We start from the raw sequence: 20,059 nt of genomic DNA, 5'->3' as shown, positions 1-20,059 counted from the left end.
ATTTTACCTAGTGTTTTATCTTTATTCAAAACAGAAATCACTATCATACAGTGTCAAGTAGTGACCAGAATATAAAAGAATCTGTAACTGTATCCTCTTAATAGAAGAAAGTAGTTCTGATGTTTATTTGCTTCCGTTTACAGTATTTATGTTCCCTATGGCCACCTACAATAAATATTGAATATTGAATTGGACAGAAAGGATTCACATAAGATACTAATATGCATGTATAATAACAAACTATATTGGGAGCATGGAACTACCTTCTTTCAAGTTTTGTTCTGTTTTTGACATAGCATCTGTCCACGTGCCTCAGACTCTGTGGATCAAGGGCTACTCTAACTGTAGTCCCAGAGTATCTGAGTTTATTTAACACCTGTTCCTGTATTTGCTGGTCGGTCCAGTCATAAGACAGTTCAGCAAAGTCCTCCAGTGTGGATGCCCTCCCTGCCCAAGCAGAGCTGAACCAACATTTACATACAAACTAGCCTCACCTGTGTGAATGAAGCCAGGAGAGGGAACATAGTGGCTGCTTTCAGTGTGACAAGAGGAATTAACAGTGCAGAAACAAAGAGGCCTGCTGTGTCCCTTCCTGTATCTCTAAAGGCCCATCATTAATGGGGCCATCTACCATTTCAGGTATGGGGTAGAGAATTAAGTCCAAGTCTTAGGAAAGTTCTCAAAGGAAGGACCTCTGCTTGCTTGAGAAACCCCTATGACCACAGTCATCAGACACTGATGCTTTCCACGGCCCCTCTAGAATCTGAAGCAGAGTGGGGACCTTTGCAATCCACTTGGGAACAGATGTGAATGTTAGCACAGGGCAGTTTCTTAGTGTCACAGAAATTGAAGTTCCCATGAGCAGGCAGACCTCAGAGTCTGAGCCTCTAGACTAGCCTTGAGATCAGGCAGGAACTTTGGAGCAGTGGAACTCTTGAATTTCAACTTTTGGCTTGAACAGTTCCACTTTGAAGTGAGCTCAGGAAACATTAAACCTTATCCTGTTACTGTTCAGTGTATATGAGAGTGACCTTGAGTAAAACCCACCCTAATGCCAGGCTTTGCGGCTAAGGATCACGAGTCCATTTCAGCAGTAAACATCCATAACCCTAAGGACCCTCAACAATAGAGCAAAGAATCATCACATAATAGCAGATCTTTTCCTCATCCATTAAAAGACATTTAGATACTTCAAAGTATCTTCAAAATTACCTCTTGCATTTAAGTATCCAAATAAAAATGCTTAGTAAAGGCAGCTGAAACATGTTTTGGAATGTCCCTTAATTTTTTCATAGAATAGTTCTTTATTGAATATTTGGGAGTTGCACATCATGCACCCCAAGCCTGCTTGCCTCCCACTCCCTCTATTTCTGCCTCTCACTCCTGTGGCTTCTATCCAAAAGAAACCCCCCAAAAGAAACCCCCCAAAAGAAACACATAATTCAAAACATGTCAAACAAAAATCCACCTCTGATAGGGGATGTAATTCTGTAAATCTGTCTCTTATTGGTTGTTGAATAAAGCACTGTTGGCCAATAGGGAAGCAAGATAAGTGGGACTAGGAGTCAAGGAGGACTCTGGGAAAGAGAGGCAGAAAGAGAAATGATGTAGATGCCATAGGAGCAAGAGGTCTGGACCCTTTTCTCTGGAAAGAGAAATACTTAGATTAACAATTATGGGTTAAATACTTAAGTCAGAGATAGCCAGTAAGAAACCAAGCAAACAACCAACAGCTTTATAATTAATATAGTGTTCTGTGTCTTCATTTGGGACTGATGTGGCTCTGGAATCAGGCTGGCAGGAAGACTACACTCTACGCACCTCTTTCCTCAGTCTGTCCAACACATTTTCATTCATCTTTGTAGCACTGGGAGCTGTGGTATGTCACTCAGTTATTCATCCAACCCCACCCATAAAATGTTCACTGCAATGAGTCATGGGTCTGGTTCAAGGCCCCTAGCACACCATCATCACTGGACAGTCTCTGAAAAGACTCTTGGATATACTGCTGTTGTTCCAACTTATGGAGATCCGGTGGCTATCATTCCATAGGACCAGTCCCTTGGTGGGCTCCATAAGACGATAAGTGGTATAGATGTTAGGGGGGCAACCCAAGGCCCAGGATGTGTGTCTAGGTGGTAGCTGAGATGGTTGGTCTGGACCACTGGAACTACCCCCCACCCCCACAGATGAAGAAGGGAGCCAGTCTCCTAGGCCATGCTCTCTCATGACCACGGTGAGGTGGTGGGACCACATCTCCCATAGTGGGGTCAGCTTTCCCATGAGCAACAAGGCAAACCGTCCAGCTGCAATGTCCAAAGAAGGGGATGGTCTGCTATCTCTGGGCCAACAATGGGCTGGCCCAGCTCATCAAGGCCCTTGATTTCAACACACATGGTTCTTATGTCCCTCTGTTGAAAGACAGGCCATGGACATCACCATGGACTTCAGGTACATCAGGAATGTAGATCTCTGTCGCACCCGCCTCGACCAGCAAGGAAGACGCAATGCCCAGACTCTTCTTTAAGCAGTTTATTCAGGAACCTTGAACAATCTTCTTCTCCCAGGGAGCACCGGGGAGTGCCAACCCACAGCTTAAAAGCCCTTGGTCAGCCAACCCCAGTATGCCATGTGGATCATGCAGATAGGCCCACTTACACAGAAGCAGGCCTGATATCCAGCCTTAACCAAATACAGGTGGTCCAGCCTTAACCAAATACAGGTGGGGCTCTTAAGGAGTTGTTTATCACAGAGAGCACTTGCTACCAGGCTAGCAGAAGGCAGAAGCCAGCACCATCTTAAGGGTGCGGCACTTCGCAGCTCTCTATAGACCCCAATATGGCCCTCAACAGTGCCTGACCTTAGACATCACCATGGCCCTGGTGGCAGCATAGGCCACTCAAAATAGCATGCCCCTGTGGCAGCAAGGCACTGCTTCACCAACATGATCTCAGGAAGTGGACCCCTGGCATCATCACAGCCCTCAGTGGTAAAAGGATCCACGGACATCAACCCAGACTTTGGCTGCTATAGGACCACAGACCCAAACATGGCTCTAGTCAACAGGCTGTGTATGGATGACAGCATGGCCCTGTGTGGCAGTGGAGGCCAACCAGATCAGCATAGCATCAGTGGTAACATGACCCTCAGACACCAAATGACCACATATATGATGGATTCAGGTGGCTTTTGGTGGTACCATGGGCCATGGACATTAACCCAGACACAGAATGTCATAGGACCACAGACCCTAATATAGGAAACTTTCTTGTCATAGTTTCTTGGACTGCCAGACCCCAAATAATGACACAGAGACTTGTTATTAATTAAGAAAGTTTGACCCAACTAGTCTTATAACTCAAATTAACTTGTTTGTGTTAATCTATGTTCTGACACGTGACTTTTATCTCTCTCCTATTCTGCATGTCTTACTTGTTCCCAATTGTGCTGGCATCTCCCTGTTCCTCTTTTTCCTAGTAACTCTCTCTTCCCTGGAAATACTGCCTATTCTCTCCTGTTTAAGTATTGGTCATTCCACTCTTTATTAAACCAGTCATAAGGTGCCTAAGACAGAGAGACATCTTTCTAGTGTACAAAGAGATTATCTCACAACACCTAGACATAGTCCTTGGAAGCAGCCCAGGCTTGGTTGCTATCATGGCTGCAGGTGGCAGGGCAGGCTACTCAGATCATCAAGGACCCATAGCAGTATGGCCCACAGACACCACCATGGCCCAGGTTATGGACCCTGGCATCCTCATAGCCTTCAATGGTAGTAGGAGTCATAGACATCAACTCAGACTGTGACTGCTGTAGGGCCACACTCCAGATAATCCCTGACCCAGTCAACATCATGGTCCTAGGTGAAAATGCAGGCCACACAGATCAGCATGACCCCAGTGGTGACACAGTCCTTAGACACCAACATGGCCCTGGCATCAATGTGGCCTTCAATGTTATCAGAAGCCATGCATACTGACACATACCCTGACTGTGGTAGGACCATGGTCCTCGGCAGCAGTCTGGGCTTATATGTCACCATGACCATAGGTGGTAGTGCAGGCTGCTCAGATCAGTGTGCCCCATGGCTGCACAATGACCCTTCCTCAGACTCATACCTCACCTCAAGTGTAGGCCAGACCCTGACTGAGTATTTGGACAGACTTTGATGGTAACAGGAGCACTGGATGTCAGCACCCACATTGGCTCAGTAGTTCCATGAAACCAAACATGGCCCTATGCTGCAATCCAGGCTCAAACATCATCATGGTGTAATGGCCTTCGATCTTATTATCATAATATACAGAATCATATAAGCACTGTGAGTGAACTAATGAAATTTCATTGCAGAGGGGAGAAATGCAAATTTAAATATTAAGAACTGCTCAAAATCCTTAGCCAACAGAGAAACACAAATCAAAACAAATCTGAGATACCATCTTACACCTGTCAGAATCAAAATCAAGTCACCAATGACAGTTTGTGCTCGGGAGGATACCTCTAGATACCTCTCAACAGAGGAATGGATAAAGAAGATGTGGTACATTTGAACAATGGAGTACTACTTAGCAGAAAAAAAACCAGTAAAATCTTGAAGTTCCCGGGCAAATGGAAAGAACTGGAAGAAACCATCCCATGTGAGGTAACCCAGACATAGGAAAAAAAACATGGATGTACTCACTTACAAATGGATATTAGACACAGAGGAAAGGATAACCAGCCTACCATCCACAACGCCAGAGAAACTAGGAAACAAGGAGTACCCTAAGACAGACAGACATGGACCCCTAAGAAGGGGAAATGGACAAGATGTCCTGAGCAAATTGGGAGCATGGGAGGAGGGAGGTAGAGTAAGAGGAGGGAAGAAGGAGGGGGAGGAGAACATGAGGGATCAGGAAGGTCAAGTTGGGGGGAGAACTGTGAAGCAGAACAAGAAAAGAGATATCTTAATAGAGGCAGCCATTATGGATTTAATAAGAAATCTGGCACCAGGTAAATCTCCAGGGATCCACATGGATAACTCCTACTAAGAATCCAATCAATGGTGGAGAGGCTACCTTAAAAGCCCTTCCCATATAATGAGATCAGTGACTACCTCATATGCCATCATAGAGCCTTTGTCTGGTAGCTGATGGAAACAGAAACAGAGCACTGAATAAAACTTCTGGAAACCAGTTGTAGAGAGGGGCGAGTGATGAGCAAAGGGGAAACCCACAGAAACAGCTGACCTGAGCAAATGGGAGCTCACAAGACGCCAGTGTGACAGCTGGGGAACCTGTGTAAGAGCAAACCAGGCCCCATGAACATGGGTGTCAGCTGGAAGACCTAGGCAGTCTGAGGTGCTCTGGAAACGAAACTGGTATTTATCCCTAATGCACGAATGAGTTTTGGGAACCCATTTCCCATGGAGGGATACTGTCTCAGCCTAGATACACGGAAGAGGCCTAGGTCCTGCTCCAAATGATGTGACAGACTTTGATGATCACCCATGGGAGGCCTCACCCTCCCTGGTGACTGGATTGTGGGTGGGATGGGGCATTGGTGGGGGGAAAGGGAGGATGGGAGGAAGAGGGAACTAGAATTGGTATGTAAAATAAGATTGTTTTTAATTTAAATAAAAATTAATTTAAAAAGTGTAAAGCCATAGAACATTCCTTTGTAAATCTCTAATTTTCACAACTACAAAATACAAATTTTGTATTATAGCTAGTATAGATAGTGAAAGATAAACTGTATTATCACATAAGAGTTTATTTTCCCAATAAAGCAGCAATAACATGACATAAGGAGAGAACTATAATGCTGGATATGCTTGGTGCTACAAAAACTGCCCGTGAATAGCGCAGACTCTTGGTGAGCAATAACAATTTTCAGTTCTCCTGAATCTGGGACCCATTGCTGCTCAGTGTCCCTCTATCATTTGTAGACAGTTTATTCACAACCCTTCTGCTTCCACATTTAGTTCTCTAAAGCTGGCTAATGTTTATGAAGAAGACAAAGAAATTGCAGAAAGATGAGCATTAACAGACCACTGACCATTGGCTTCCTTTCTTGCCATTCCCAGCACACAGCGGCCTGGCATGACCATTGACTGTGCATCTGAAACTGTGCCTGCTGCTATGAATTCCCAGGGTACTCCATGGCTCTGTTGTGACTATTGGCTCTCACTGCCACCCTGAGCAACTCTGCCATGTTGGCAGGGACGTCAGATACACCTGAGCTCTACTTGTGCCAATGTACCTGGTGTGTTTAGAGTCAGCTTCTGGCTGGGAATCTGCCTTTCAGATTACTGGCTTTTGTACTCATTGGGAAATTAAAAAATGTTTAGCAACACTGCTGCCTTTTTACAGGTAAAATATGAAAAAATAACTTAAAAAGTAAGTGTGGAATTTCAACAAACTCAAGTGGGTACAAGTTAGTGTCTCCTGAATTTCTACTTCAAAGAAAAACTAAATTTTTAATAAAGTAAGAATGTATTGCTGCATTTGTATTACCTATAAATCCTATCACCAAGTGTATTACACTAAGAGTGAAGATCAGTAATTTTAAACACATGAGAAACTACGCATTTTTTCTTTCAATTTCTGTTTTCATTTTCTACAGTGTCTGAACTCAGCTGGCACTATGTACAAAGTGTTCAGACTCTGTACATTCATGAGTTGTGCAGATAAGAAAATAAACAGGGGAACAAAAATGGCAGGCAAGTAGAATAGTGTCTTCTGAAGGTATCTCTCCATACTATTCAGCAGAAAAAAAAAACAATGGAATCTTGAAATTTGCAGGCAAATGGATGGCACTAGAAGAAACCATCCTAAGTGAGATAACCCGGTCACAAAAAGACAAACATGGTATGTACTCACTCAAATATGAATTTTAGACATGGATCAGGGGAGTGCCAGCATACAATCCCACTGCTAGGGAGTCTGGGAAACAGAACCTTCATCCAGTGACTGACGGAAGAAGAGGCAGACACCCACAGCTAAACACTGAACTGAACTCCTGGAATCCAGTGACAGGAAGGGAGGACTGATGAACAAAGGGGTCAAGACTGGGCTGGTTTAACCCACCAAAACAGCTGACATGAACAAGGGGGAACTCTTGGACCCCAGACTGATGGCTGAGAACCCAGCATGGGACTGATCCAGACTCCATGAACATGGGTGTCAGTGAGGAGACCTAGGCAATCTATTGGGTCTTGAGTAGTAGATCAGTATTTATCTCTGGCATACAAATGGACTTTGGGTGCCCATCCCACAATGAGAGATGCACTCTCACCCTGAGCTCTTGTGGGAGGGCCTAGGTCCTGACCTGGATGAAATGACAGACTCTGGAGATGTGCCCCCATGGAAGGCCCCACCCTCTGGGCTCCACTCTCCCTGGGAAATGAAATGGGGTTTGGGTGGGGGGCTGGAGGGCCTGGTGGGGTTGTGGGGGAGGAGGGGAGGAAGATGGCCCTGGGATTGACATGTGAAACAAGCTTGTTTCTAATTAAATTTAAAAAAATGACTCAGTTTAAAACAAAGTATCTCTCCATTAAACCTTTTCTTCTATACCAGAGTCCCCATTCCTACCACATCTCTTAATCTGGAAATTGTTCCTTTAACGCCACTGCGGTGACAGTGTGAAATTCAGTGCTGTAGGTCAAGCTTTCAAATGTTCAACTCCAGCTCATTTTCTTTTTTTTTCTTTTTTTTTTGGTTTTTCGAGACAGGGTTTCTCTGTATTGTTCTGGAGGCTGTCCTGGAACTCGCGCTTTAGACCAGTCTGGCCTCGAACTCACAGAAATCCGCCTGCCTCTGCCTCCCAAGTGCTGGGATTAAAGGCGTGTGCCACCAATGCTGGGCTTTCCAGATCATTTTCTAACCATGCTTACAGGGTTATAGGGTTATAATTGTCTATACTTTTGTCTAATTTTTCTAATTTATTCATAATAATGAATATACTGATGAAAATATGAACTACGGTAACTTCAAATATTCAAATCCAGTAGAGCAAAAGCCACACACAATTTAAAGGTGGTATAGCTGTGCTGGGGAGTGGCTTCAAAGTAACAGCTTCCCTGTGACTAGTCACATCGGTTCTTAGAAGAAATGAAAAAGCAATGAAATGGAGATATCCTAAAATAGTACTGTGATTGAGCTTTGATATACACAAGCTAATCAAATTGTAAATAACATAGAAATCCAGTTCTTATTCCCAATATAAAACCCATTTCTTCTTTTTTCTCTTTGTTCTGCATTTTGTCCCCTAAATCTGTTTGCATGGGACAAAGAGTGACTCTTATGAACATCTGTAATACCCAGCTGCACACTGGCATTTGGATAAGATTTGATGGATGGTGTACTTGAAAGTGATTTACAAATGTGGCCCAAGGCCAGTTTCCCCCTTATTTTAACAATGGACACTGAAAGTCTGAGTATTAAGTGTTTACTGGGGTGGAGAGTCAGTAAAAAATTTATAGCAAGATACAAAGAATGAGACAGGATGTCTTAAACAGGGTCACTTCCCCCTCATGTATCCCACCAGAGATATTCAACCAGCAAAATGGTAAATACTTAGTAGTGAACAAAATTTTGCTTAACATAGACTGCCCGTGCTATTACCTCACCTGTCATAATGTTCTCCATATCCTTTTTTCCATTAATCTCATGTGTTTTGCCTCTTGAAGGTTTTGTCTCTCCTTTTGGTAGCTTTGAAAGCACTTGTTAAGATGGGAGAGAGTGAAATTATTGATTAGAAGTTCTACAGCAATACTCCAAAGCCTTGCAGCTTAGAGCAGGCTGTAAAATAGAACACTCTGCACAGTGCTATGTAGGTGACTTTTGTCATTGCCCAAATCTGAATATTTGTCTAACATTTAATTAATTATTTTAAAAGTTATTTGAAATTAGCTATAGTGATACAAGCTCCTATCTTGATATTTTTCACAAAAATTGAAGGAATATCTAGAATATATCATTGGGTGCATGACAACCAGAATTGTCATTGAGACATGCAAAGGTTAACTTCTTAGAATGACTGAGTTTTGTGAATTTGCCTTCATTTTGTATATGGAAAGACTTTATTTTTAAGCGAAATTTCCATGGCATAATGTTGTAAAGAGCAACTTACTGTTAATTGTTGAACAAAAGAAAAAATTTTATTATTCTAAATAAAAATGAGCATTCCCTGTAGAAATATATTTAATTTGACTCTTCTACTTCTTTTAGATTTAATGTGTCCTGCTTAATTTTAAGGTAAGCAGAATACAAACTATAATAATACTATAATGGCTTATTTGCACAATTCTTTTTATCAAAATCCATTTCAACATTATTTAAAAATCACAATAAAGGCAATCATACTACATATATAGAGAATATGTTAGCAGATTGTGTTTAAGCAACCAAATTTATCTGCTTTATAGTGAGAAATAGCAGAGATATAAAAGGGACTCTGGAAACTTTTCCTTGATAAATTTTATTATTGCTATCTTCCAAGGCTTGGGTCACATTCTTTTTCCTCTCAGTTATAATGTGTCGTATAATGATACTATAATTTACGTCATTCAATCTGATTAGACAATGAAAACAGTGATGACATTACATTTGAATTATTGCTTAGTAGCCCAAATAAATGTGAACATCTATAGTATTGAACAAAATCTCATGGATTGTTTAGAAAGAATGAAAACAATCTCCAGTAACTCAAGTCTCTTAAATTCTAATGATGGTAGAGATAACTTTAGATGTCTCAGAGAAAGGAACAAAACTCAAGTAAATGCTTACATAAAAAAACAGCTGAAATGAAAAGGTCTCATGATGTCCTAGAAGACAAATAAAAAACGCATGCACTTACAGAAACAGGTGGGCATGCAACAAGATTTGATTTGAAACTATTTCCCAAACATAACAAAGCTCAGATAAATAACTAATATTTAATTTTTAATTTAATATTTTAATTTAATAGCATTAATAACCATTGTTTGTTCTTTGGATCCAATAAAGCATTAACCTTTAATGGTAACACCAGTCAGGGGGTGAATGTGTACATAAATTTCTTGTTATATAAGCATGATAAGTTGAATTCAGTGTCCAACAATCCACATAAAAGCACTGTGGAATCAGAGATGGGATTTCCAAACAAAATGGCTAGTGATACTAACACTGACCTGAGCTCCAGATTTAGCTAGAATCCCTGTCAAATGGACAAAGAAAAGAACAGTAACTTTAAGAACATGCATGCACACAAGCCCAAACACAAGGACACAGACTCACATATGTATCACACACATGCACACATAGACACGCATATACATACGCATAAACATATGAGATACCATTCAAATATATGTCAAAAAGTAGCAGTAGTCAAGTAGAGTTAATAGTCAGCTCTTTGTTGAATTTATTTATTTACTTGAGTGATCATACTGATTCTTGTAGAGAAAGAAAGAGAAAAATGTATCTTGAAAAACATAATTATGTTAGTCTTGAATACAGTAAAGAAATTTGTTTAGTAGTACAAACAAACGTAAGTAAAGTTTAAGGAAAAGATAAGATGCTCAGATAACATATTTTCTATGTACATGTTTGAGAAATGCCAGGGTTATTTTATTGCAATTACTGTATAGACCCATTGCTTCCACATTTCAGTTGTCATGATAATGTTAATTGTACAGCATCCATCACGAATTTAAAAGGGCAAACAGCATGGTCCATTTGAAACAGAGTTAGATAATTTACAAGAAATAACAAAAAAAAGTAAAATTTGTACTGGCTTGAGAATTCTTAACCTCTTGATGCATAAAACCATCTTGCTTATGAAATTTCAATTTATTTTATTGCCTAGATCTTCAAAAGTCCTGTGCTTAATTTTTAAGACATTACAAAGTGTTATAAATGAGTGAGATGTATACATACACAATTTTAACAGCTTGTTAGATTTAGATAACTTGTAGGTAGTTTCCTCCATCATAAACAAAATATTGTATCTTGGCCCAAAATATTTCTACAAAATGGTATTTGAATTATAAACTTCAGAGGGGTCAAGAAAATATGTAATTAATTATATAATTTTATAATAACATTTGTAGTAGTTTGAAGAAGAATGCTTGATCCTAAGTTAGGGGAACTGTTTGGGGAGGATTAAGAGGTGTGACCTTATTGGAGATAGTGTGGTGTGTCACTGGGGGTGGGCTTTGAGGTTTCAAAAGTCGAGGGCAGGTCCAGTCTCTCTCTCTCTCTCTCTCTCTCTCTCTCTCTCTCTCTCTCTCTCTCTCTCTCTCTCTCTCTCTCTCTCTCTCTCTCTCTCTCTCTCTGTCTCTCTGTGTGTGGGTGTGTGTGTACATGCATGCGTGGGTGAATATGTGTGTGTGTGTGTGTTTCTGGCTGCTGCTTTTGGATCAGCACATAAGACTGGCAGCTACTGTTCCAGTGTCATGCTTGTCTACTTCCTTCCCTGATATGTATGGGATAACCCCTAAAACTATAACTAAGCACCCAGTTAAATCCTTTCTCTAAGAGTTGCCTTGGTTATGGTATGTCTTCATAGGAATAGAACAGTAACTAAGACAGAGCTAGAAGTATATTATCTTCTTTTACTGCATTACTCAGTGAATTTACTAAGAGCCACTATTCATTAAAACAATAAGTGACTAATATATGAAGCTACATATTTTAAATAGATGCTCATTTTACTATTAATACTAATAACAATAATAATGCTGCTGCTGCTGCTGCTCCTCCTCCTCCTCCTCCCCCTACTAACATTGAATAGAAATAATAGGAAGCAAAGCAGAAGAAAGGAGGGGAAGAAGACATAGGAGAAAAGAGGAAATGAGGACCAAAATGATAATTAGAGCACACCTACTTTTGCTTCACTTTCAATCTTTGCTAATGCCCCAATAGCTGAGCAATTCAGAGGCAAAAGGTACAACTCTGCCATTCCCTTCCTTTTTCTTGACTGATAGTTGTTAGGGCCAGTGTTGTGCAGACCCAGGGCCATTAACTGCAGTTGCTTAAGATTGCAATGGTTGTAGCATTCTCTAGAAAGAATTTTCTCTGCCTTTCACTCTATCTTCAGGCTCTTAAATTCATCCCACCTCCCTTTCAGGAATGGCCCCTGAACCTGGTACAAATGACTCCTTTAAAATTAGCTGCTATCACTTATAATCCTCTGCATCAAAAATCGAGTTAACAAAAAAGCCATGGACTAATATAAAAGACAGAATTCACAATAATAAACATCTACAGTAGTGAATTCAAAACATAATTTCATTTAACTAGTACCATAGCTACCCATAAGCTGCTGCTTTTATATTAGCTATTGGAGTAACAAATAGCTAAATGTAGACTTCATTCGTGCTATAGAATACTACTATAGCCTGGCGGTGGTGGTGCACACCTTTAATTCCAGCACTCAGGAGGCAGAGGCAGGCAGATCTCTGTGAGTTCAAGGCCAGCTTGGTCTTCAAAGAGAGTTCCAGGACAGTATCCAAACCTTCAGAGAAACCCTGTCTGGAACAAAAAGAAAAACAAAGCAAAGCAAAACAAAACAAAAAAAAAAGCACCAAAAAAAGAATACTGCTGTATAACAAATAGTAAAAGAAATACATTGAAACTGAGTGAATTCCTGTGGCATTGACTGTCCGTTAGCCTGGATGGAATAGTGTATCCACTGGAGATGGAGAATGGTTTCCTCTTCTGTTTAACGCACTAACTTTATCCACAATGAATAAGTGATGCCCAGAAATAGCTCTCAGAAGTAAGACTACTGAGAATTCTTTACATAATAAAATATTGTATGCATTTGGGTCATGTTATACACCTAGATTGGAATTTTTCTGTTAAACTGTTTTTAATTAATATGTGAGATGTGTTACAATTCACATTTTAAAAAGATTTTGTCTGTATGTTATGCGTGCAGGCCAAAGATAGCAGCAGATCATTATAGATGGTTGTAAACCGCCATGCAAATGCTAGGAATTGAACTCAGGACTTCTGGAGGAGCAGCCACTGCTCCTAATTACTGAACCATCTCTCCATCCTGCAATTTACATTTTGGATCACATTCTGCTGTCAGGGACTTCCGTCACACTCCAGCTCTAGCATCATCACGCCCTCATAGAGAAGACATGACTCCAGACAAGAAGCAAATTCCAAGAAACAGGCCTGTGCCTTATCTGTCAGTTAAAGATTAGCTTAAAGAAAAACTACCAAGTCCGTAGGATAGGCTTGTGCAATAGACTATAGATTGTAAAAGACAGGATTGGACCCTGCGGTTAGGCCACCGGGCAACACAGGACGTTCTACTCCTCCCACTGACCTCTTACCCTGTTGGCTTCCTTGCAACTGCAACACACTCCCATTCCCTTCCCCCCTCACTTCCCTATAAATCCCTTTGGGATGAGGAAAGGTTGTCACCTTGATCAGAATACTGTCTTGGTGTCTGTTTCTCATCTCTCTTGTCCCCTCTCTCTCTCCTAGATGCCCCCAGGCCCATGTTGATTGTCCCGCTGGACAGGGTAATCCACTATCATTGGAGTTCTCTGGATGGAATTTTCGACCCCAGTTCCCACACAAGAAGCAAAACTTGCAACTCCCACAATTTAGCTGGTACCATATTAGGAGAACATTTTCCTGGGTTAGAGAAATGTTGTTCAGGATTATAACTCGTTTCTTTCTTGTATTTCACAATATGTTAACAGGACAGTGAATTTTTTCTTCCAGTTAAATATTTTATCAAAACATTATTTTCTTCTTTTCTTTCCCTTTTCACATTCTCAACAGATAATCAATATAACTCTGTCTAAAGACAGCAGGACATATCTAAATAGGAGTGACACTGCAAAATGCCAATAAGTATACACATTTTGTATTAATTTGTTTAAATATAATTGTCTTTAAAATGTTTCAGTGTTACAAAAAGTGGAAGAAAAACTATTTTTCAACAAAAACCCTCTCTCCTTTATTTTCATTGGACTCTGTATTTAAGGAATACATTCAAGACAAGTGTCTCAAGTTTAAATGTTGCAACATAGTCTCGTAGATGGTGTATGATGAAGTAAAGGAAGATGGAAGAAATTTTTTGATATTTCCATTGTCCCTTGCATCTGTGGTTTTCCTTCAACAATTCTAATTAAACTATCTGTCTTAGCATCAAGTTTAATTGCTTTCTGAAATCTTTCCTTAAAAGAAACAGTGTTTCTAGTTTTCACCCTATGAAGTTACTTCACTCTGTGAATACTGTGATTTGCCCCTAAGTAGAAGAATACTTAATATGACTGTAATTCATAAACAGAATTCTGGATAAATATCATAGCTTACATAATAGTGGCTGGCATGATTTGATTCTAGTCAAATTTACTGTCTTTGATTTTATAGTCATTATTCAGTAAGAAAACAAGTCACTGAACAAGAAACATGGTTCGTGGGTGTTTGTGCATTGAAAACAAACTGACTACAAGATGTTCAGAAGCCTTATGACCACAAGTTAATGCTTTCTCAAAATCTACAGTCAGCTCCAGTATGCAGAATTATGCCAAAACAACTTATTCCAGGGATTGCTCCTTGACAGTTCACAAATGTTTCTGTTTTGTTCAGTCTTAAATAAACAAGGAATTATAATCAACACAGTGTGCACAAAACAGACATCTTAGACATTGGTTCCAGCTCTGCCGGTAATTAGTTACACAACAAAAAACATGTAGCTTAAAGTTCTTGGCCCTCAAATTCAGTATTTTCAAAACGAGATAGATTTTTCATAATAAAAGATAGGCTAGTACAATTTGAGAAATGGGGCATCATTTATTTCTCCATGGCTGAACGTGCAGGAAGCTGAGACTGAGGGAAAGTTCTACTCACATGAGTAACTCTACTGTTATCTACCTGCCATTAATTTTCCCATCCTGCAGCCTCCAGTATAGCTGCTGCAAAACCTGGTTTGCATGTTGGAGCCCCATGTTAAATCTTTTGATTAAATTAATTTATATTGAACAGGTCATAGCAGCATGTGCAAGTGACAAACTCCACTTTGCCTTATGGGTTTGAATCAACTGATTTGGAGCTACTGATAATTACATGAGTACTCAGAAAATATTCTGGGCAGCAATGTCACTGGTATCACCTAGGAGCTTCTTTTTCACACTGTCAATAGCAACACCAGCCTCACAAGACATCCTTTCATAGTGCTACTCAGTAAGGAAAAAAATATAGACTAGCATTTATAGCATGGTTTCCTTCCAGTACTACAAGCATGGGCATGCAATCTTCTAAACTTCATCTTCATGATCAAGATATATGAGTTAAAAAAGAATTCCAATTTTATTACTCCTAAATTTTAAATTAAATGTGCCTAGCTGAGGGAAGACATCAAATAAATTCTATTCAAGTTTTGCTAACAAGCATCTTTTTACTTGTCATTCCTGGTACACTTTTAAAAGTGAACCATGTTTTCATGGATGACTGATGAAGAGGCCTGACAGCCAATGCTGAATTTTTCACTTCAGAAAAGGAGCACCATATACAAGATAACATGAGAAACAGAGTAAGCGTGAAGTGTGTTAGATTCAAATGAGAAAAGATGTATCAGTTTGGACTAGATACAATTACTATAGGTAGGAAAGAGTAGAAACTGCAGCAGGCAAGGCCAGGGGTCTGCCTGCAGAAGACTAACCCTTTCAGGATTCTTCTTTTTCCTTGTTTTCTTATTGTTGCTGCTTTCTGTTCTCTCAGAGAGGGTCCTGCTGTGTATCCAAGGCTAGCTTTTCACAAACAATGGCAATCATTTTGTCTCAGCCTTTCAAGTACAGGGGTTACAAGGGGCTTCTCTTTAGTCTACCCAATCAACATATGATCCTACGAGTGAAAACTCATATTCAAACCATAGCATTCAACCTGGACATAATTAACACAAAATGAATTTTAACAAATCTCCAAGGTCTTTCATTGTCTTAACAGTTCCAATGTTGTTCAAAAGTTCACATCCAAGTCTTTTCTGAGATTCACAGTAAACTCTTCACTTTGAATGTCTCTATAATCAAAATAAGTCATAAACTTACACTACATTGTGAACAGAGTGAGAAATACTGACCCAGAGGAAAGGATGGAGTAACAAAATTGGACATAATAAAGACTGAATGAAGCAAGGAGAACACTAACTGTTGTAGTTTTCTGTATCAGATATCCATGGAGCATGGCAATATGATGATGGTCATTTTATTTAAACTCCTTTTGCAGATGCTGCACAGTTTTGGCATCTCCACATCTTGGGTTTCCAGCAGCAACTTAGGTCTTGCCCTCACAGGTTGACACATTGTCCTTATTATGGGCCACCTACAGATTTTCTGTCTCAAGTGGTGAGAAAACCTGTCTTACATAGGTTCAGATGTCAGGGAGTTGTAATGAAACAGTGCTGCCTACAATGTGGTGGAGGGAGGAAACAGAGTGAGCCATAATGTAAGTAACCAAGTCAAGATACAGATCCCCATAACCTACTCTCCAATAATCTACATCCTTACACAAGCCTCTCCTAGAATTTTCCTCAACTCCAGTACTAGTGCTACTATCGAGGAACCAAGTGTTTAACACAAAATTCTGTGGGATAAGCTTTATTTTAGATTTAAAGTATAATATATACCCCTGGTACATTTATTTAGTCTTGAAATCATTATCCTTCTAGACTTCTATGTTCCTCCGAAACTTCCATCATGATCCAGATTTACACATATGATACTAATTCTTGAAGTTCATTCATTCTGTCTCCTTGCTTTGTCTCTCAGTTTTGGAAAAGGTAGGGGTCTCCATTTTTTTTTTTTTTTGTTTTACGAAACAGGGTTTCTCTGTATTGTTTTGGAGGCTGTCGGTCCAGCCTGGCCTCGAACTCACAGAGATCCGCCTGCCTCTGCTTCCTGAGTGCTGGGATTAATGGCATGCGCCACCACCACCCGGCGTGGGGTCTCCATTTCTTAACTTCATGTTCAGACTTCCGCTTGGGATCTCAGCTCTTTTATTGTCTCCTTTTCTAATCATTTGCTATTAAATCCCTGTTGTTTATACTTTCAGATTTTTTCTGGTGAGCTTGTCACAGGATGAAAGTCCTATAGAAGATAGTATTCAGTATCCATATGCTTTCTTAATTGCTACTTTTTCTCTAAAATGACTGTGTTTGGAGGAAATAGTCTGACAATTGCCAGGAAACTGGACCTGAAAAATACTCATTTCCTATAATGTCTATCTTGGATAGATATGTAATTAAATGTAATTAAACACCTTCATAAGAATGGTGATATTTGTGGGCTTGTTACCCATACCCTTTGTGCTCATGTAGTTTTCTATTGCTATAATAAAATGCCCTGATCAAGGTAATTTATAGAAGGAAAGGTTGCCCTTGGACTGTGATGTTAGAGGGATAAGAATCTATCACCATCATGGCAGTTAAATATGCCAGTAAGCAGGTATGAGCAAGCTCAGAGCTCACATCTTAAACCCCCAGAACAACCAAAGAAACAAAAAACAAAAAACAGGGAGAACAAACTGGGAATGGCAGAAATCTTTAAAATCTCAAAACCCACACCCAATGACGTATTTCCTCTGGGAAGGCCACACCTCAAACTTTACCGAAACAGCTCCACCAAATGGGATGAAGTATTCAAATGTGTCACTATGGGGGCATCACACTGAAGCCACTAAACCACGCTTTTGTAATTAATTAATATCAAACAAGTTAAAAGAAATAAACGGTTAATGGAATAATTGTGTGATCAGATATTGATATCAGTTTTCCACAGTATTTATTTTACATTATTAATTTAATATACATTATCAAAAATGAGCTGAGTAATGTCTAAATGTTAAAAATTAATAAGAAAGGCATAAACCCTGCCTATAGATGTTTAAGTAGGTAGGTGTAAGATTCATAAATATACATTAAAGGGAAAATATGCATGATATGAATATAGATCAGAGATGGAGTGCTGATTTTATAAATGCATGGAAATTATAGGTGAAACAATAAATGATTTTGGAAGAGTTCAGCCGTGTTAATGAATAAATGAGTTTAGAGAGTGATGAGACCATAATCATGAAACAGATGGTGAATCTTGGTTTCAATGCACTTCAAAGGGTCAGGCAAATGTAGTAAGTATGGGATTAACACAAAACACCTGTTTTTCAGTAACATTATGAAATAAAGATGAAGAAAGATTATCTGGTTATAATTTGTATAATCTAACACACAATCCTAATAATGAGAACATAAACAGGTAAAATTACAATAGAAATTGGGAGAGAATGTATCTAATAAATTTGAAGATGGTGGAGATGACATGGCATTTGAACTGTTTTAGTGGGTTGTCACAAAAAATGGAGAAAACACTTTAATTAATTTATTCAGGCATGTCACTGTCTAACACAAGTTATTGGCTGAAAAATTGAAATCAAATATGAATTAAATGTCTATAATGGGTTTAGCATCAATGAGATTGTTTCTAGCTAAACTGAACTGAAGCACCAAAGCCAGCTGGTTAATAGGAATAATTCTAATTTACCAAATACATTAATGCCTATTTTTATAACAAAGGAATGTATATATTAATAAGTGCCTAATAAATTTGAAATATATAATAAATTATAGGAAAGATGACTTCTTAGGACCATGTGAGCATCATATATGATGGTCACTATTTCAATCTATGAAATGAGCAAATGGATAGGACTTTACAGAATTTGCAATTTCCTTAGAATCTCCAGGCTGGCATTATAAAATGCCAAGATTGAATGATGTGTAAGAGACATTTATTGTCTTATATCTCTGAGGTCTAGCAAGTCCAAGATCCATGGTTAGGCATAGCTCAATTTCTGACGATGGCTGTCTGCCAGACTTAGGGAAGTTTGCATCCTCCATAGCTTATCCTCCAAGCATACAGAGGGAAGGGTAGAAGGGAAGGGAAAGGGGAAGAATGGAAGAATGAGTAGAGGAGAGGTAGAGGAGGAACTGGAGAGAAACGGGGAAGCAGAAGTAGAGAGACACAGGGAGCAGACATTAGGCACAACTAATTTAGCTGGATGAGTTCCCTACACCAGTTATTTAACTTCAATTACTTATTCTAAATATAGCCACACTGGAGGTTAGAATTTCAACAAAGGAATATATGACAGACACAAAGACTCAGTCCCCAGCTACAATTTGTTTCAATAGTTTAAAATGTGACCTGGACAGATGGTTCACTGAGTAAAGGCATTTGTCCCTAAGCTTAATGATATGAATCTATCCCCAGGACCCACATAGGAGAGAAGCTACTCTCGGGAGTTGTACACTCATCTCCACATACACAATGATGGATTATACCAATGCCCACCCACTCACCCCATATATATGTTAACAATTTAAAGTAAACCAACAAATATTTTAAAATAATTTAGGACAGACTCCATCCAATATGCTATTATCAACACTATTATACCCAGGATGTTTTTGTCATAGCACATCTATGAGAATATTTTTTACAAGAAAATCTATATGTCTGACTTTTTTCTACAACATAATCTGAAGTACACGAATTAGCAGGTGCTCACTAGAAATGAAATGAATGCATGAAAAAAACGCTTCAAAATGCACATATAATTCTAACATATTCCCTCAACAACCAAAGAATTCTTTGATAGCATTATTCTGTGGCTCAGATCGTTCAGTCCCTGTACTAACTTCATGAGAGAGACTCTGTCCTGTATGTAGTTGATACTGAAGAAAAGGGGACAGCACTGTTCCTCAAAGGACACCCAGGAAGTGGCAAAATTGATGTCTGAGCCCAGCTTCTGAGGCTCTAGACTGTCATTCGGCTATTTATAATGCTCAGTGCAGCTGCATCTAGGAGGCACAGGGTGGGTTTCACTTGCCGTTTGGCTATCTTATGTAGACAGACTCCCCCTGGTGTCTGCTAGTGGACTGAGTAAACTCTGAGGACAGGTAGCAAAACTTTAATATCTTCCCAACTGAATATGTTTTGTAACATGACAACTGGCTGTTGTGGTTACAGTGAGGATAGAGGCAGAAAGTGTTTCAGCATCTGGCTTTGTCAGTTTTA

At 39.5% G+C, this 20,059-nt stretch overlaps 1 pseudogene; it reads left to right on the top strand.

Annotated features, from left to right (window-relative positions):
- Positions 1-2,944: 2,944 nt before the first annotated feature.
- LOC101833955 overlaps positions 2,945-20,059 on the top strand; it is a 48,450-nt pseudogene continuing 31,335 nt past the window's right edge.

This window comes from Mesocricetus auratus, unplaced genomic scaffold (assembly GCF_017639785.1).
Source record: "Mesocricetus auratus isolate SY011 unplaced genomic scaffold, BCM_Maur_2.0 Super-Scaffold_100043, whole genome shotgun sequence".
Taxonomy (NCBI): Eukaryota; Metazoa; Chordata; class Mammalia; order Rodentia; family Cricetidae; genus Mesocricetus; species Mesocricetus auratus.
The sequence above is the reverse complement of the archived record's forward strand: the minus strand, read 5'-3'. Positions and strand labels throughout refer to the sequence as shown.